The sequence below is a fragment of the Vombatus ursinus genome, unplaced genomic scaffold (genome assembly GCF_900497805.2).
Source record: "Vombatus ursinus unplaced genomic scaffold, bare-nosed wombat genome assembly UNPS02009770.1, whole genome shotgun sequence".
NCBI classification, from domain to species: Eukaryota; Metazoa; Chordata; class Mammalia; order Diprotodontia; family Vombatidae; genus Vombatus; species Vombatus ursinus.
Window position 1 is genome coordinate 18178212 of NW_020949548.1, and position 21040 is coordinate 18199251.

At 37.7% G+C, this 21040-nt stretch overlaps 1 protein-coding gene across 3 annotated transcripts in view; it reads right to left on the bottom strand.

Annotated features, from left to right (window-relative positions):
* PIK3C2A (phosphatidylinositol-4-phosphate 3-kinase catalytic subunit type 2 alpha) overlaps nucleotides 1-20356 on the bottom strand; it is a 152865-nt gene extending 132509 nt beyond the window's left edge. For 2 of the 3 annotated variants that reach the window (XM_027852554.1, XM_027852551.1), the window contains exon 1: nucleotides 20263-20356. The gene's annotated coding sequence lies outside the window, so the exon portion shown is untranslated. Of the gene's footprint in view, nucleotides 1-20219 lie in introns of all 3 variants that reach the window. The other variant, XM_027852552.1, reaches the window with a different exon arrangement.
* Between the last annotated feature and the right edge of the window lie 684 nt (nucleotides 20357-21040).

Consider the following 21040-nt stretch of genomic DNA (forward strand, 5'->3'; position numbering starts at 1 on the left):
TCTCAGAACTAGACAAATCTAAATATAAAATAAATAAGAAATTAAGAAATTAAGGAGATAAATAGAATTTTAGAAAAGTTAGGTATGACAGACCTCCGGAAAAAACTGAATGGGAATAGAAAGGAGAATACTTTTTCTCAGCTGTACATGGCAACTTCGCAAAAACTGACCATATATTAAGGCATAAAAACCTTATAAACAAATGCAGAAAAGCAGAAATATTAAATGCATCCTTCTCAGACTCTGATGCAATAAAAATTACATTCAATAAAGGGCTGTGGAAATAGATGAAAATTAATTCAGACTAAATTACCTAAACCTAAAGAATGAGTAGGTCAAAGAACAAATCATGAAAACAATAATTTCATTAAAGAGAAAAACAACAATGACAGTATAAAATTTGTGAGATACCGTCAAAACAGTAGTTACGGGAAATTTTATATCTCTAAATGCTTACATTAATAAAATAGAGAAAAAGCAGATCAATTGGACATGTAATTAAAAAAAACCACTTAGAAGAATAAATTAAAAATCCCCAATTAAACACCAAAATGGAAATCCTGAAAATCAAAGGAGAGATCAATAAAATTGAAAGTTTAAAAAAATCACTAAGTAAAACTAGGAGCTGATTTTATAAAAAACAAAAACAAAAACAAAAACAAAAAAAAAACAAACAACCCAACAATAAAACAAACCATTGGGTAATTTGATTTTTAAAAAGAAAACCAAATTACTAGTATCAAAAATGAAAAGGGTGAATGCACCATCAATGAAGATGAAATTAATAATTAAAAGCTATTTTGCCCATTTATATGCCAATAGATCTGACAATCAAATGAAATAGATGAATACTTACAAAAATATAAATTGTCCAGAATAGAAGAGGAAATAGAATACTTAAATAACCCTACCTTAGAAAAAGAAATTGAATAAACCATAAATGAGCTTCCCCAAGGAAAAATCTCCCAAGACCAGATGGGCAAATGAGCTAATTCTACCAAACATTTAAAGAACAATTAATTCCAATACTACATATAAGCTATTTGGGAAAATGGGGGAAGGAGACCTAGAAAATTTCTTTTATGATACAAACATGATGCCCATTCCTAAACCAGGAAGAGCAAAAACAGAGAAAACTATAGACCAGTTTCCCTAATGAATATTGTTGCATAATATTTTTTCAGCCAAAGACAAGGTTTATTTAACATCCACCATACTGGCCAGACTCTTAAGTAATCTGAACATTTGTGAGCTATTGGCTAGGCTCTTAAGAAATCTGAGCCCCTTAATGGAGACAAGATGGACCATATGTGCAGAAAGACTATGGAAGAGATCTAGGAGCGGCCAAGTAGTCTGAGGAGACTGTGAGATAATAGATAGCCAGGGACCTGGACCAAGTGGCTAAAGGAGAATGGAGCCTAGATAGGATTAAGGGTGGGAAGTGGCCAGGGGTCACAGGGAGGTAAGACAATGGAGGGCTAGGAACAGAATTGGGAGATTGGGTGTAGGAATAGATTGGGTGCCAGTAGATGGGATTATACCTTCAGAGGCTTCCTTGATCAAAAGAATTCAAGGACAGTCCAAGAGTTTTCTAGGGCCTGTAGAGAAATGGGGCCCAAATTGGGACAAAGGTCTCAACTTGAGCCCATACTCCATCATTCCCCCCTCAAATGAATGGGACCCAAATTCTTTTGGGGTAACTGGCAAAGGTCTCAGCTTCTGAAACTGCTTCCTGCTGGCAAGGGACGTAGAGCTGTCCCTGCCTCGCTGGGTCCCATTCAAGGGGTCAGACTTCAGAACATGGCTGACGCCAGGTCCAGTGGGCTAGAGACCTTGGACTCAGTAGGAGGTTGGTATGTATCACCTGGAAGTTGATGGCTCCAATCCTTCCAGTCTTGGCTGGAGAAAAGCTTGGGATTAGGCAGTTTTTCCCAGGCAGGGAACCCTATGTTGAGGTTTAAGGGTTTAGGGGTGCTGGGACTCCAAAATCACGAAACACGGGTCCTGCCCAAATGAATTTGACCCAAGCCTTCTTTCAGCCAAAAACAAGGTTTATCAAAGATCCGCCAGATTTTAGGAATCTGAATATTTGTGAGCTATTGGCTAGGTTCTTAAGGAATCTGAGCCTGTTGCATAAATTTTAAATAAAATACTAGCAAGGAGATTACAGTAGTATATCACAAAGATTATACACTATGATCAGGTTATATTTATACCAGGAATGCAGGGTTAGTTCAATATTAAGAAAACCATCAGCATAGGGGACAATATCAATAACAAAAACAACAATCTTATGATTATTTCAATAAATGCAAAAAAAACCCATATCTTTCGACAAAATATAACATTCTTTTCTATTAAAAACACCAGAAATGGAGCTTTCCTTAAAATAAATAATATCTATCTAAAACTATCAGCAAGCATTATCTATAAAGAGGATAAGCTAGAAACCTGCCCAATAAAATCAGAGGTGAAGCAAGGATGTCCATTATCAATACTGTACTAGAAATGCTAGCTATAGCAGTAAGACAAGAAAAAAGAAATTGTAGGAATTCAAATAGGCAACAAGGAAAAACTATATTACTCTTTGCAAACCATATGACAGAATACTTAGAGAATCCTAAAGAATTAATTAAATAACTAGTTGAAACAATTTTAGCAAAGTTGCAGGATATAAAATAAATCCACATAAATCATCAGCAGGAATAGATTGAAAGATAATTCCATTTAAAACAATTGCTGAACCTTTATTCTGTACCTCATGTGAAATACTGCCAGAACTGTGTGTCCAACCTAATGGTGAGCATTTTCCTTGACTATGAAAATGGAAAGGTGTCATTTTAGAATGTTAAAGAAAGATCTCTCATTTTTGCTTTCCCAACCACTTCCTTCTCAGGACCCTTCCAGTCTTTCCTCTGTCTTTCTAAGAAAGTCCTGACAAATGATTGCTCTCTCATGATTTGTCCCTAACAGAGAGAGATCAAAAACATATGTATTTATCCTTCAAATAAACTTCAGGCACTCTATTCCACAATTCCTGTGTGTCATAAAATTTTAGAACTAGAAGGGCCCTCGGAGAGTACACATCGTCACCATCTAATTTCACACAAAACAACAGAACTCTGGGGAGATAAAATGACTTGCCTGTCCCAAGTAGGATTCTTGGACCTCTTTCCCACTCCCAAACCAATTACATCATACATCCATTGTGTGTAGTTTGCATGTACTTATCTTTGTACATATTTTTCCTCTGACCTTAGGATAATATAAGCTACATGACAGCTGAGACTATTTCCTTTTTAAAATTTTTTTTGTATCATCAGTTCCTAGCACATTGCTTAATAAAAGGTGCTTAATATAAAAAATAATAATAATAATTGCTGACAATATAAAATACTTGGGAGTCTACCTAAGACAAACCCAAAAACTATATGAACAATTACAAAATTATGAATTACAAAAATATGAACAATAACAAAACACTTTTTACACAAATAAAAATGGATCTAAACAATTGGAGAAATATTAATTGTTCATGGGTTGGCCAAGCCAATATAATAAAAATGACAATTCTACCTAAATTAATTTATTTATCCAGTACCATACCAAACTACCAAAAAACTATTTTATAGAGCTAGGAAAAAAATCACAAAATTCATCTGGAAAAAATGTGAAGGAAGGTGGCTTAACAATACCAGAACTCAAATTGTACACAAAACACAAATCATGAAAATAACATAGTACTGGCTAAGAAATAGAGTAATGTATCAGTGGAATACATTCTGCATACAAAATAGTAGTAAATGACTACAGAAATCTAGTGTTTGATAAATCCAAAGACTCAACCAAGCTTTTAGGAAAAGAAGTTATTATTCAACAAAAATTGCTGGGAAAACTGGAAAGCAGTTTGGCAGATACTAGGCACAGACCAACATCTCATACCACATACCAAGATAAGATTCAGAAGTAAAGGGTGATATCATAAGCAAATTGGCGAGGCATGAAAATTTTACCCGTCAAATCTATGGATAAAAGAATTTATGACCAAATAAGAATTAGAAAGCATTACGGGAATTAAATGGATAATTTTGATTATATTAAATTAAAAAGGTTTTGCACAAACAAAACCAATACAGCCAAGATTAGAAGGAAAGCAGGAAACTGGGGAAAAATTTCTATAGTAAGTTTCTCTGACAAAGGCCTCATTTCTCAAACATATAGGGAATTGAGTCATAATTATAAAAATAAGAGCCATTCCCCAAATGATACACGTTCAAAGGATATAAACAGGCAGTTTTCAAAAGAAATCAAAGCTATTTATAGTCATATGAAAAATGCTCTAAATAGTTACTGATTAGAGAAAGGCAAAATTAAAACACCTCTAAGTACTACTTCATACCTATCAGATTGACTATCATGGCAGAAAAGGAAAATGATAAATGTTGGAAGGGAAGTGGAAAAACTGGGATACTAATGTACTGTTGGAGTTGTGAACTTGTCCAACCATCCTGGAGAACAATTTGGAACTATGCCCAAAGAGTTAGAAAGCCATGCATACTCTTTGACTCAGCAATACCTCTACTAGGTCTGTATCCCAAAGAAATTTTTTAGAAAAGGAAAAAGAAAAAGGAAAGGACCTATATGTATAAAAATATTTATAGCAGCTCTTTTAGTGGTGCCAAAGAATTGGAAATTAAAGGGATGCCCGTCAACTGGGGAATGGCTGAACAAGTTGTAGTATTTGTGATGGAATACTGTTGTGCTTTAAGAAATGACAAGCAAGGGGCAGCTAGATGCCTCAGTTGACAGAGCTCTGGCCTTGGAGTCAGGAGGAACTGAGTTCAAATCCGGCCTCAGACACATGATACTTACTAGCTGTGTGACCCTGGGCAAGTCACTTAACCTCAATTGCCTCACCAAAAAAAGCAAAAAAAAAAAAAAAAAAAAAAAAGACGAGCAGGATGGTTTCAGAAAAACCTGGGCAGACTTACATGAATTCATGCAAAGTGAAGTGTGCAGAATCAGGAAAACATTGTATACAATAACAGCAATATTCTAAAGATGATCAACTGTGAAAGACTTAAGCTACTTTGATCCAAAATAATTCTGAAGGACTTAGGATGAAAAACGCTATGCACCTCCAGAAAGAGAACTGACAGAGTCTGAGGGCATATTGGAGCATAATGTTTTTTACTTTCTTTATTTTTCTGGCTTTTTATTTTTTCCAACATGGCTAGTATGGAAATGTTTTGTATGATTTCACATGTTCACATTTCTTGCCTTTTCAACAGGTGGAGGAGAAAGGGAGAGAATTTGAAACTCAAAAAAAATTTTTAAATGCTAAAAATGAATAATTTGAGGGTGAGAATATGAAATGAAAATATTAGAAAGGCATAAGCTACTACCGACAACTGGTATGTTTTTCATCTTCCTCATTATCTGATTTTTAAAAATTGATTATTGCTCTTTATACACGTAAAATACTGTGTAAATGAAATATCATTGCAATGTTTATTTCTGAGAGTCAGGCTACCTGATTTTGCTAATGAAGAAATGACAAATTCAGTGTGATAAAAATAGGGAAGTCCACAATTTCCTATTCTTTTAGCGGCCAATTTATTTAACAAGAAGTTGCATTTCTCATACATTTACAAAGCAGGAACCAAATCTAAAGAATGTCATATGATGAGCAATAAAAATCATGTTGAAAGGGAAATAGTTTAATAAACAAAGCTTAATTCACAAAGACAAAAGGAATTATCAATACTTGCTATCAGATCCCTTAAGTTTCATTGCTTTTCAAAAATTCTGTGGAGATGACTTTTTTCTTAAGAAAAGAAAGCAAATTTTGAGTTCTACAAAAACATTCCTCTCCTTTCATAGTTTGAATTCCACATTTTTATATCTACATAAAGCACGGTATGCAGAAAATAACAATGAGAAGCTGTATCATAAACTATGATTCCTGTTACCAACATATACCTCATCAGAACACATTATGTGGACATAAGCAGTTCCACCTGACAAGTATAATTTTCATGTCATAAAAAAATTTAAGTAAAGCCTACAACGGCCTTTTAATTTGACAATTAGGACACAAAATGTAGTACACTGCCTTTCTGTGTTAAGAAATGTGAGGGGAAAAGATAGGAAAGAACTAATATTACCATCATCTTTTCATTTTACCACTAATGCTCAAAAGAGCTTCCTATATTACCATAGAGAGTTGTGATTAATAACTAATATATAAAGTTCTTGAGAATATGACAGTCACATCTTTCATAAACATTATATTCTAAAGTCAGTTCATAATAATAAAATTGTACATAGTCGAAATTACCCTTTCTTGACTCCCCTTACATTGCCCATAAAGTTAGAGCATACATGTTTTGCCCTCCACTAAATGACAGAGCCTTGACATCCCAGATTCCTGAATGACAGAATGACAAGGTATCCAATGAAGTAATGTACCTATCTGTCCCCAGAGGGGGACAGTGTGGAGCAGGCAGTTAAGTTCTCTTTTCTTTATGAATGGCAAGGCCAACCTATGGTGGCTTTGTCCTGTTTGTCCTAAGAAAGAAGCCTTTACCTTGCAAAATGTCTACTGAGCTTCTGGCCCTTAAGTAAATGTGTCAAGCTTTTAAGTACCCATATTCAGAGTCAGGTCTCCAAGGTCAACATCTTCTGACTTGTAACAACGTAGGTAAAGTGAAGTTAGCAACTCAGACTTGTAAATCTGGAATAAAGACTGACCATGAGGGGTTGACTGGTTGGGCTGAAGCATTAAGAAGGGACAGGCTCTCAGCACAACTACTAGACACCTGCCCAAGGGACTGAGGGGCTGGGTAGACTAGCAGCAACGTATGCCAGATCTTCTTAAAGACTGTCCCAGGAATACTGGGCTTGTGGCTAAGCCTCAGATGCAGTGCAAGAAATATAGCGGAGGGAAGAATCACTTTCCTAGCACCAATTATTGGTTTTGTGTACACTATATTTAAATAGTCATTTCTCTTTTAATGACTATTTTTCTTTTCTTTTTCTGGCCCAGGATAGTTTGTTTGGCATATATTAAAAGAACATAAGACGTTTTTCCACAGCATGAGGTTTTCAGAGAAGCCAGAGAAGACTTGTATGAAATGATGCAGAGTGAAGTAAGCAGAATCAGAATACAATACAACACATGATAACAATATTTTCAATGAAAATACCCAAAGGCAGTCATCAACTATAATGACCAATACTGTTTCAGAAAAGATGACTTCCCTCTTCTCTACAGAGAGGCAAGACACTATGAGTATGGAGCGTGACATGCCATCAGAAGCAAGAAGTTGTGTTGAGTTTGCTTAACTGCTTTGTCACAAACAGTGGTTCGATAGCATTTGCAAGGGGGTATACCAGGAAATGACTGTGGTGTAACAAAAGACATCAAGAAACTTTTTTTTTCTTCTTTTTTGGGGACTGAGTTTCCCTATCTTGCCTAAGAAGAAAGTGCAGCAGCCACTTATAGACCCAATCCCAATACTGATTGGCACAGCAGCTTTGATTGATTCCATTTTTCCCACTCTGGGCCAGTTTATGCCCACTTAGGTGGCCTGTGGTCTGTGGCCTTGGGGGAAGAGTGGGTGGAGGGCCAGTCTTCACCACCAGACTTAATGTGGACACCCAATCAGCTTTAGCTCTACTGTAGCTCAGAATTCTAGAACTCAAGACATCCACCACTCTCAGACTATTCATCACCTGCTCAGGGAATATATAGGCATATATGCCAGTGCATGGGCTAAAGTAAGTTCTTGAGAGTCATGTGTCTCTTAGCCAAATCAACACTTCCTCAGAGAACTGTTGTTGTTTGCTATTCAGTCATTTCAGTCAGACTTCATGGCCCCACATTTGGGGTTTTCTTAGCAGATACTGGAGTGGTTTGCTATTTCCTTCTCCAGCTTATTTTACAGATCAGGAATTGAAGCAAGCAGGGTTAAATGACTTGACCAGGGTCACAGAGCTAGTAAATATCTCGGGCCAGATTTGAAGTTTTCCTGACTTCAGCCCAACATTCTATCCACTGCACCACCTAGCTGCACACTAAATAACTATAATTATTATTATAACAAAAATATTAAGTTAACAATAAGCCATATAATGGAAAATGAGACCTGACTCATAACTTCAACTCTTTGCTCTCCATCACTTCAGTTTCCATTACATCTCTCACAACAGACTCCTGTCCATTCATACAGCAACCACCCTAATTCAGGACTTCACCTCTGCCCTAGACTATTTCGATAATTTCCTAATAGATTTCTTAGCCTCCAATCTCTCCCTTATCAATCAAGCCTTTATACAGCTGTAAAATTGAGAACACAACTTTAAGCATGTCTTTTTATGGTCAAGAAGCATTAGTGGCTCACTGCTGCCTCTAGGACACAACACAAAGTCTTCTGTTTGGCATTTCCATTCCATCTTCCCTTCTATCCCTTTACTCAGGCTGTCCCATGCCTAGATTATTTTCCCTCCTCATCTGATAAAACACCTAGCTTCTCTTTCAAAGCACAGATCCGACACCAACTCCTACAGGAAGCCTTGCCTAATCTCAACTGTAAATGTTCTTCTTTAGTCCCCTCCCACTTCTGAAAAAATTACTTTGTATTTACTCTGTATATGTTATTCTTATTTATCTGTGTATATATTGTTTTCTTCCAGAACAATAAAAACTCCTTGAAGGCAAAGACAGTTTCTTTTTCATCTGTGTATCCCTAGTGTCCGGTACATAATAAGTAATCAATAAATGCCAGTGCCTCAAGTCCTTCTTTGTATGTAATGATTTTGAATGCCTTCAGCATTCTGGTTACTACTATAGGCAAGTTTCAGCTTGTTAATGATTCTTTCTAGAATATGGCGTTCAGAACTGGGTACAGTAATCTAGATATTGTTTTCCCTTTTCCAAATACAAAGTACATTAGCACTATAACCCTCCCCCCCCATGCCACTATCACCTCACCATGAACACTAATAGAGCCCAAGAGAATATTAAGTCTTTTGGCGGTCGCCTCACACTAACTCATACCTATCTTTCAGTCCACGAAAACCTCAGGTCTGGTAAATCAACCTGTTTTGAAAAACTTGACTAACGTTGTACACAGTAATACCCACGTTGTGCAATGACTAACGTTGATAGACTTAATCCTTCTCAGCAATGCAAGGATCTAAGACATCTCCAAAGGTCTCATGATGGAAAATGCTATCCACATCCAAAGAAAGAACTATAGAGTTTGAATGCAGAACGAACCATACTATCGCTATTTTTTTCTTCTGTTTTGTTTTGTTTCGTTTCTGGTGGTTCCTCCTATTGGTTCTAATTCTTTCTTACAACATCACTAATGTGAAAATATGTTTAATAGGAATATATATGTATAGCCTATATCAGATTGTGTGCCATCTTGGGGAGGGAGGAGGGGAAGGAAGGGGAGAAAAATTTTAAAACTCAAAAGCTTATGGAAGTGATCGTTGGTAAATCAAAATAAATTAATAAAAAAAAAACATGACTATCATCTAGCTTGGCAACTCCTACCTCAGGTACTGTAGGCACAGTTACTTTTTTCCTGGGTCGAAAAGAAAGTTCTTGCCACCAAAGTGCTTGGCATTGTCAAATGGCTCATCAGAAACTGATATGACTTCATCAGTGGAAAGGGCATTAAAAAAAGAGGCATTAATATCTGCTTTGTTGCTATATTTTGGAAGCATCGGTGGCTCCTTCCCATCTGACTTGCAGCTAGAACCCTCCATATATGCAGTCTTCCCCTATTAAAATGTGAGCTCCTTGAGAAAAGGGACTGTCTTACTTTTCTATTTGTATGCCATAGGCTGAGCATACTGCTTTGCACAGAGTAAGCACTTAATAAATGCTTCATTAATAAATGTTTCATTCATTTATAACAAGTCATATTGTTTACTGATTTGTTATGTAAGAGACTAGAATAGTTTCAGTAAACTTCTTAGTTTGGGATCAAATCAGCTTGTCCCATTAAATCTGTTCCTGGGATACCAAGAAACCAAGTTTGGTTTCTGCATTGCCTTACTCAAATGCCTGGGTTGGTCTACAGTAAGCTAACCATTGCCCTGCAATGCAGGACCAGAAGTTGAGGTAGTCCTACCTAGAATTAGCCTAACTATCCAAGAAAAGCCTGGATATTTTTGAGACACAGCTAAAATTACAAGCTGTGATAATCTTGGAGGTTCAACTTGAATCTTATCTTGCAATATGGCCATCTAACTTCTGTATATTTATTCACTTATTTTTTATATTTAAAATATATTTAAATATAGTTAGTATTAAATATATATTTATATATTATTAAAATATATATTGTATATTTACATATTTAATTATATTTATTCTATGCTTCTTTTGCATTCTCTACACACACACACTATATATGTATGTATGTATATACACACATACAACTGAATTAAATGCAGAAAAGCCCACAACTCTTAGTTAGAGCTTTATTTAACCTAACCACCAGTCAACTTCTTTATAGCAAATTCACTGACTAAGCATTCTGTGAACTGTTGTAATCTTTGTTTTTATAGTTCTTATTAACACTAATCCTAAAATAAGGGCTTTTCTTCAGCTTTAGATTCAACAGTTTTTCTTAGATCCCCTAAGGATTATTTCTTTGAAGATCAGATTTATCATCCAATAGAATCCTTGATCTGACAGACTATAACAACACTAGCATCATAAATGACTCAGGTCACAATGCAGATCACATAGCTCTAAGTACATGAATACTCTAATTTTAAAGAATATATAACTCTACCTTTAAGAGAACTTATGAACAAATGAATGAAAATGTATTTCTATGCAAAGACAATAGAAGACTGGAACTCTGAGGTGGAAGGCACCTCAGAAATCTATTCCAAACCCACACATTTTACAGATAAGGAAACTGAGGCCCTGAGTTTCAGAGACTTGCCTGGGAAAAATGACAAATTTAATATAAGCTAAGAGCTATATGAAGTCCAGAATGTCCAGCTAGTTACTAAGAGAGCTAGAACATTCAGGTCTCCTGATTCCCATTTCAGTGCTCTACATTTTACAGTGGTATCAAATTCAAATTGACTTAGAAAACCATAAATTAACATTATTTGTGTTGTATCACATTTTTATTTTATTAAACATTTTCCAATTACATTTTAATATAGTTCTGGGAATTTTGCAGGACAGTTTCCAGCCGACAGGCATTGGGTCTATTACTTCCCCTAGACAATAGTGGACAATGATGGATGCGTCATTTTCAAGGTACCTTAAGGCAAGGCAACTAAGGTCCCTTGTAGCTTCAGAATGCTAAATTCCTAAGTTTAACTGGCAGAACTACACAACCTTCCTGAAACTTGCATTTGGACTATGTCATAATTATAATTATAAAATATATAAAAATATATAAAATATATAAAAATATAATTATAAATCTCATTTTAACTTAATGTATCATGTAGTACATATTTCTAGTGGAACATTTTCCTGCAAAGTTAACAGAAACTCCCTAATTTTAAATTGTTTTAATAGTGTGAATGAGAACCTTCACTACAAAAAATTCCCATAATCTTGGAAAATAACAACTTTCATTTACATAGGACATTTAAAATTTACTGAACATTTTTTTTACCCATAGCAAGTGAGCAGTCTATTTTTGTTGAAATTCAAATCCAAGTCTCTAGACTCTAACCCTAACACTCCACTAGCCATGTCCTCTTGTGTCAAGATAAACTTTCTCAATTCAATTCAGTAAACATTTATTAAGTAATCTCTATGTGCAGAATGCTGCTCAGTTCTGTGGAAAACACAGTTTACAAAAGATCATAGATCTAGAGGTGCAAGTCATCTCCCAGGTCAGTCTTCCAACCCCCTCATTTTACAAGGTAGGAAACTGAGGTCCTGCGATGTCAAGTGATTTGCCAAAGTCACCACAGACAATAAATTATCAGATGCAGGTTCTGAAACCAGGTCATATGACTCAAAAACATTAAACTATTATTCTTTCCATAGGAGACACAACTGTACTTGCCTTCAAGGAGTTTACCATCTACTAGGAAGTATCATATAAACAAAATTATAGGGCAAAAGAATTCGTAATTGCTTTAAATCAGCACACAGGGAAAAGGAAGGGAATAGGCACTTACAGAGTACCCACTATATGCAAGGCTAAACATTTTTTTTTTTTACAAATATAATTTCATTTGATCCTCACAACAACCTTGCGGGGAAGGTGCTATTATTATTCCTATTTTGTAGTTGAGGAAAACTGAGACAAACAGAGGTTAAATGACAGGAGATCCATGGGAATAAAGTTCATTACTGATTAGGAGAATGGGTTCAAGAAAACTTCATGGAGTTATTAGCATTTGAGTTAAGATTTACAGACAGAAGTTTTTAAAGGGGTGGTACTTACAGGGGAACATTCTTCAAGGCACAGGAGTCATAGAATTTTGCAGTTAGAAGGGATTTCAAAAAGTAAGCTTTGAAATCTTCATGAAAAAGGATTTCCTTCTACAATATAAACACAAATGGCTATTCAGACTTGGCTTAAAGAGCTCAAGTGGCATAGTGGACAGAGCACCAGCCCTGGATTCAGGAGGTCCTGAGTTCAAATCCAGCCTCAGACACATAACACTAGCTGTGTGACCCTTGGCAAGTCACTTAACCCCATTGCCTAGCCCAAAAAAAAAAAAAAAAAGAGCTCAAGTGAGGGAGAACCCACTATCACACATCAGAGGCAACTCATTCCTCTTTTGAATAGCTCTAATCATTAGAAAATGTTTCCTTATATCAGGTTTAAATCTGTTCCTAGTTCTGCCCTCTGAGAACAACCAGAACAAGTCTAATCCTTTTTCTTCATACCTGTTCAACTATTTGAACATAACGATTATGTTCCCCCTAAGTCTTCTCTTCCCTGGGCTAAATAAATATCCCCAGATCCTTCACTGGATCTTGATATGGCATGAATTCAAGACTTTTTATATCCATGTTATCTTCCACTGGACACTCTCCAACTTATCAATATCACTCCTAAAAGGCAATGCACAGAACTAAATGCAATACTCCAGGATTAGCAAAGACAAAGAGAATATAAAGTTCAAACACTTGGATCTCTAATTAGTAAAGTGACTATAGAGTAGAAAGTCTATTTAATAACTGATCCATTTCACTAATCATGAAAAAGCCAACAGACCATACATACATTTTTAATTAGCCTACAACCACTTCAAGAATTCCTTTAAAAGAATAACAGAGCAGGGGGGAAATAAAAGAAAAGCACCTTAAAAATCCCATAGCAATACATACTGTAGCATTACACACTACTACAAATCTAACACTCTATTTTTAAAAAACTTAATAATGATAAGATGACCCAAAATGTACATATAGCAGAAATGAGAACAAAACAGTATAAAAAATTTAAGGAGAGTCTAATTTAAAAGCAGACTCAAGGACATCTTAAATTAGTGGTTCAGTAGTACACAATTACTCACTTTTCAAAAACTTCTAAAAATGTGCTTCATTTTACTTAACAGAATTACTACAAAACCAGAATTACTAGAAATTAAAAGAATAGGATCAAGTCTAATTAACTGACATCTTCCTCCAACCTGTCATTAAAAACCACTGTTAGAGAAACAAAGCTATAGCCTACACTGTAGGTCAATTTTCTTTCTTTTTTTTTTTTTTAAGGTCAATTTTCATTCCACTATCAGCCAAACTGCACTTTGCTAAAACACTACAAAATTAGTAATGAGTTCATTCCCTTGTCAATACTTTGAAAATGGCTATACTATGTGAATATACTCTTAAGAAATGTTGTAAGGAAGTAGTTATTGCTAAGGAGCAGTCTATGTGCAAAAAGGAAGAAGGATACCATATATAACATACATGTATTACATAAGATGATTGATCTATAAAGCCACCCTGTCACACATTCAGGAGGATGCTGCATACGCAATGTATTTTGCTGAATGAATATTTCTCAGGTTAACAGTGAACACCATGAACACCACTCCTACTTTGTGGAAATAACTATAGCACTTTGAGCTACTTCACTTGTCCACTCAACTGGCATGAATCATTAAACAATGTTTTCACCACTGCCCTAGTTCTATAATGAAAAACAGTGAGTTTTTGTAGTAAATGTTTGTATATGATGTTGCCTAAGTTTTCAATAGGAGGCAGCTAGGTGGCTCAGTAGTCTTCCTGACTCAAGGCCCTGTGCTCTAAGTTTAAATCTGGCCTCAAACACTTACTAGCTGTGTGATTCTGGGCAAGTCACTTAACCTCTATTTGCCTCAATCCACTGGAGCAGGAAATAGCAAACTACTCCAGTATCCTCAACAAGAAAACCCCATGAACAGCGTGGTCCACAAGGTCTCAAAGGGCCAAACATGACTGAACAACAACAATAACAAAAATTTTCAGTATGGCTTATATAAAAAAGATTTACTATTTAGAAAGCAAATAAATAGTACAAAACTGACAGACTTGGCTACCAGTTTTTCTTCATCATGGAGCTTCTACATACAACAAAATTTAGTTTTTACAGAACATAATTTTAATGCAAATATAAGTTTTGTGGCACAGTCATGATCATAGTAACTTAAAATTTTAAATCTGCCTAACACGTAGGCATTGTTAACAACCCTCAGTAACTTTCTACCAGTTAAGAGGTGTTTCAAGTTTACATTACACAAGAGTCAGGTATTCTATTTAATAATTTTACCAGACACGTAGAATTTCAACAAATACTATTTGAAGTTAAATATTTCAAGGATTTGTACTTTCACTAGCATAGGTACTTTCCCCACTCAACCCCTATTTATTTATTTAGTAGACTGTCTTTGAGAGTTGTAGACCCTTTAAAAAAAGTCACTGCCTTGAAGCCAACCTGCTGATGAGTTTCTCTGAATTTAGTGACTGGCCCTTAAACAACAGGGATGTAGTCCATTTGACCTGTACTCCAAGCTTTGCCAGGTTCAGTACAACGTTCTAGGACTTTAACTACACTTGCACTGCCCTGCTCCATTATAATGAGTAAAATAAAACAAGACTTTTTTCATGTTTAGGGTTCCATGAACTTGAGAGTGCCTTTTCCCAGGCCCAGTGGGAATAAGCAATGATGAAAAGAAAACAACCTGATCATAAAAGTAGAAGTAAAAGTTTACAGTATGGCAAAATCAGGCCAACTCTGCACTCCAAGAACCCAGACTCAATGCTGTGGACATGTCAGAGCACCTGTGAAAATTACTTTGATGACTATCATATCATAAGTTTAGCTTGGATAATGTAATTAGTAAAGTAGTAGATTACTAGTCTCCTAGTCTCCTTCAGAGTATGTCTTAAACATCTCCCAGAGTTTATCAAGTTTGGAGCAAGAAAGCGAACCAGCTAAGAGCAACAAGAAGCATTCATAAGGGGGAAAAAATGTACATCTAACCCAAATCACCAACACAGTACTTGGAAAATTATGTCCTATCTTCCCCTAATCAGACAGGTGGCCAAAAAAACCTACTCATATTTTCCTAGGACTGTGTTTCTCACACTAACATTCCTGTCCATTTCCATCTTACAGGCAGCTAAGAATGTGCTTAACTTTTCTAGGGATTCTTCCCACCTGAACGGCCCTCATTCTTCACTGTTTCCCCATTCTGTGACAGGCATTTGCTTTGATTCTATTTTCCTAGGCAGTCAGAAATTCATTCTGTGGTGAAAATGTAAGCATCCTTGGTTTCTTACTGCCTCCCCTTGTACTTTTGGGGGGGAGGGGAAGAAGGAAGGGACACTGCCCATTTCGGTTTTTGTGGAAAATCTTACTCAAAAACCAGAATAACTTTGCTTTCAATTGATTCCATAAAAGTGGTTCTGCTCTACAGTAAACTTTTACTTCTACTTTTATGATCAAGCTATTTTCTTTTCAGCACTGCTCATTCCCAATGTTAAGTCCTAATTCTAACCATTTCAATCAAATTATCATAACCTCATGGTTGTTTTCGGGTCCCTCAATTTTCTCCTCTTCCTAAAATATTTTAAACAATCCAGTTATTAATAATGCCACTCTAGACTAATAGGTTCCAAACAGCTTTTGTGAATAATCCAAATCAAATATAATCTTCTAACCAGGTGCCTTCATAATTACAGTATTTAATATATGCACATCAACTTATATGGATCCATTTTACTTTTCTCAAGCTAAGAATATCAATTATTGAATATTCAATAAAGAATATTAAGGACATGGCCTGCAGAATCCTTAATATACCCCAACAACCAAGTCCTGGAGTCCTGGTCTGTGTTAGGTACTCAAAGGACACTGAAAAATACCTTTTTTTACAAACCAATGAAACCCAATTTCACTGCCAAAGGAAACTCCTATTAGGAAATTCCTATTAGATAACTCCCTCTCTACCAAAACAGATTTGTACTGCTCAGCAATCTAGTCCTAGAAAGTTGCTTTGGGGCAATGAGAGGTTAAGTGATTTACCCAGGGTCACACAATTAGTATATGCCAGAGTGGTACTAGAACCCAGCTCTTTTGGACTCCAAAGGCCAGCTCTCTATTCACTAAGTGTGGCTGGAATACTTAATGAGATTTAATAAATGGCTGCCAAACTAAACAAGCGTCTACTGTGCTCAAGGCACTGCTGATACCTGAGGATACAAAGCCACAGATGCATTCTCTCAAGAGCTCATAGCAACGTGGTATAATGGAAAGAACACTTGAGTTAGCCAATCTGAGTATGATCATCATGTCGATTACCTACTTTTTATGGTTGATCACATAACAATTTCCTAAAGACAAATTTCTAGTGCTCTTAAAACCATTCTCAATGAATGGCAAATTAAGTGAAACAGCACTGCATTATCCATTCATATCAATAATGTGTAACTAGTAGTCTAGGTATAAAACTTATAACCTGGAGAGTTAATTACATAGTAGTTAAATGTGTACTGAAAGTTAAAAGTCAAATTACTCCTAACACATCTTTAACTGTCTATATATAGCAATGAAAATCTGGGGTGTTTCAATACTTATATTTTTACGTATCTTTTTTTTTACAACAAAAAATCTTTTAAAGTATCTTACAAAAATGCTAGAAACAATTTTAAATAGTATATCATTTCTAATTTGCTAAAAAAAAGGGGGGGGCGGTGCTTTCTCAAGCAATGAACAATTACACATTTTCGGTCTCAAATACATCTCATATAATAAATGTTTATTTAGATGGACTGTTGGATGTAGTAGATACAGATTCACAAATAGGTATACCAAAAAGACACAGCTCTGCCTAAGAGGAGAGACAGTGATTCTATTTAGCCCTATAATCTTAAAATTTTATCTGAAGCCTAAAAACCCAAAATTTCAACTCAAAAAAGGTAAAACCTGATAAGTGCCAAGACAAAAGTAAAGACCTATTACATCTAGAGATGGTGAAGGCATTACTAGTAATTCAGTAGCACAAATTTTCCTCAGAAGTATGAACAAGTATAGAAACTGAGAAGAAGGAACTATGGAGATCAACCCTTTCATTTTACAAAAGAGGAAATTAAGGCCTAGAGAAGTTAGCGGCAGAGTTAGGAACAGACTAAGTGAATCTAAGTGGAGGAGAAAGAGGCATTTGGGTAATAGGAAAAAGAGAATCAGAATGTGAATTGAAAAGACCATCTAGTACAACCTATATTTGAACAACTTCATCCAAAAAAAGCTCTCTGCTGATGTGAGAGCCCATGACTTTCCTGAGGCAACTAATTCGATTATGGACAGCTCTAATTATTAGGAAGTTTCTTCTTAAGTTTAAGTCTTCCTCCACACAACCTCCATCCAGAGTTCTCTCCCTTCTATCTATGATTCCCTTAAATCTAGATTCTATGTTTCTAGTTTTGCAAATAGTTACCATGTTCTCTAAAAATTATCTTCTCTAGGTTAAACATCTCCCCTTTAGGATTTCTTGAAGCCTTTCACTATCCTAGTTGCCCTCCAACATCCTTTAACTGTGGTGCCAGAACAAAACAAGATACTTCAGAAGTGATCTGACTAGGGTGGAGTTCAGAAGTACTACCACCTCCCTGATCCTGGATACTTATTCCTCTCATCCTAATGGAACCTAAAATCCTATTAGCATTTTTTTACTACTATATCCTACTGACTGAACACCATCCACAAAAACTCCAGATCTTTTTCTGATAAAATGTGGCTAGTCAAGACTTTCCCCTTATCTTATACTTGTGAAGTTGGTTTCTTCGAACCCAAATATAAAGATTTCAATTTCATGTTCTTAGATTTGGCCCGACATTCTAGCCTGCTGAGATCTGTTTGGATTCTATTATCCATTATGTTAACTGTCTCTCCTAACTTTGTGTAATCTACAAATTTGATAAGCATGCTATCAAAGACTTTATCCAATTATTAAATAAGTTAATCCTTTTCTAAAACTCTTAATTGCATAGCATGCCAGCTGTACTTCACAAAACTGGAAGAATCATGAAACAGTATTAAAAACAATATTTATAATGCAAGGTAAGGCCAATGTGAACACATACACAAAACATATTTATCCCTTTTCCAAACCTGCTGTCACTGGTTATCAGGAACAAGAGAAACATATTAAACTTTTAAAAGAGAATAATTTCGCTTTTTTGTAAAAATAATTTAGCCAAAATTATTTGTGAACAAATCTGTTATGACTTTAGAATTCACTTTTCAATAAAGTGAAATTATAAACTGACAAATTATAAGAAAGCCTGCAAACTGATTTCAGTCAAGTACAATTATTTTTAGTACTCAAAGATAAACTTGGTTAACATTCAAAAGACATGTATTTTCAAACTATTTTAATTCTTCTAAGAAACCTTAACCCTGACTTGCAACAGCCACACGATTAATGAACAGGTTAGAATACATGAATGAACAAAGAGCATGCCATAAGTGCTTTTTCCCATGAGAACATTAACTTCACCAGTTAAGGTGCAAAGGTTCAAAGTCTTTCCAGAAGTCTTCCTGAACCTTTAGCAGCAACAGAACATAAATTAAACACCTACTGTGTGCTAGGTGCTAAGGATACAATTGATCTTTCCCTCAAGGAGTCAACATTCTACTTGAACGATGCATGTAAGTAAATATTCCTCCTATTATCTTATGATTACCTTCCCTTCCTTCCACAAACTCTGTTCAAAACCACTTCTCTAGCTATTTGGTTTTTCTTGAACTGCTGCCAATCTGTGGCTCTGCTGCTGTTCTTACACACTAAACATCTTTTCTGTCCTAACACCCATCAAGAAGGATTATGGTGCATTTGTTTAGTAGAAGCACTTCTTTCAAAGGTGATTCCTTTTCCATTCTTCTCGATCTCAATATAAAAAATGCAATTACAACCTCAACTTCTATCAAGTTAGTATAAGATCAGTCCAACTGCAGACAGTCTCTCGCTCCTCTTCTATCTCACTCAAGTCCCTCCTCCCGGTGTAGTCTCTCCTTCCTCACTTCCCTAGCATCCCTGACTCTTCCCCCACAGACTGGGTGGGGGTGGGTCTGATCCTCGGATGGATAATCTCTTTAAAAAGTTAAGAACCTACAAAAAATTGGGTGAGTGAGAGCGGCAACGTATATTTTCCCCTCGCCTCAACTGCTTGACCCAATGGGCGAATAAGAATTACACAAGCATTTTTCCTAATCTTCCCCCCGGATGAACACGTGCAGACACGACGAAGTCGGCTGTCCCATCCAACGAGCCGGGGGCACCAAGGGGCACCAAGGGGCAAGGAGGAGCAGGAGCCTGGGGACTGTGGGATGCCCCGACCCTGGCAGACTAGGCCGAGCCAGAGAAGCGTAACTCACTCGCCCGCGCTCCACAACTGCCCCGGACAACAGGACACCCGAGCGACCGGGCGGGGCCTGAGGGGGCCCGGCCGGGACGCCGGCGCCGACGGGACGGCCCAGGGCGGGGAGAGACGGGCGAGGGAGGAGCTCGGGCCCCTGGCCCCCAGGGAAAGCGGGCGGGGGAGCCGCGCAGCAGCCGCAGGAGAAGGAAAGGGGCCGGGAGGGTCGGGGCCGGGGGCGGCCGGGAGGGCCGGGGGCGGGGGCGGCCGAGAGTGGCGGGTACGGGGGCCCGACCCTCTTCTCCCTCCCTCCCACCGCGGGAGCCCCGGGGCCCTCACGGGACCGGGATTCGGGACTCACGCCTCGCGGTGCAGCCGGAGTCCGGCTCCGCTTCTCCCCTCACCTCACACTGCCTCAGCAGCCGCCGCCGCCGCCGCCGCCACCGTAGTCCGAGACATTTTTTACCTCAGCCGTCTCAGCAGCCTCGGCCGACAGTCCGCGGCCAGCCTAGGAGCCGCGCGTCACTTCCGGCTCGGGAAGAGCCGCCTCCCGCGGCCTGGGCGGCCAGCTGATTGGCTGGCGCGGCTGGCCTACCTGGGCCAGTGGGCGGGGCCCGGGCGAGTGCGGTGAGGCTCCTGCTGGGGGAGGCCAGCTACACCGGGGGTGCGGAGCCGGGCGGCCGCCGCCCCGAGCTGCCCACCCCGGGGCCGGAGATGTTTGTCCCCCTCTGCGTTCGAGCCACCTTTGTTCCCGTACCCTTGACGGCCAGCCTGCTCCCCCGCAGGGATTGCCCCGCTCTTTCCCTTCCCGCCCCCTTCTCACTTACTCCGTTGTCCTGCCCGCCCCATCCCCTTCCCAGGCTGGCGCCACCCCCTTCCTCACCCCTCTTCCTCCCGCCAGGGTTTATTCTCTTCTCAGGGAATAGAATACATATCATAGGACCATCGATGGAAGAACTGGAAGCGCCGTCCAGTCCAACCCTCTCATTTTTCAGATGAGGAAACTGAGGCTCACAGGCGGAAAATGACTTGCCCAAGGTCACACGAAGATTACAGTTAAGAAGCGGGAAAAACAGACACAGTGGATGGATATCCAGTAGGTAGCCCCAACACGTGTAATAAATACTTACACAAACTGGTAAATAAAACATGAGCAAGGAGTTAAGACTCTACTCTGAGCAA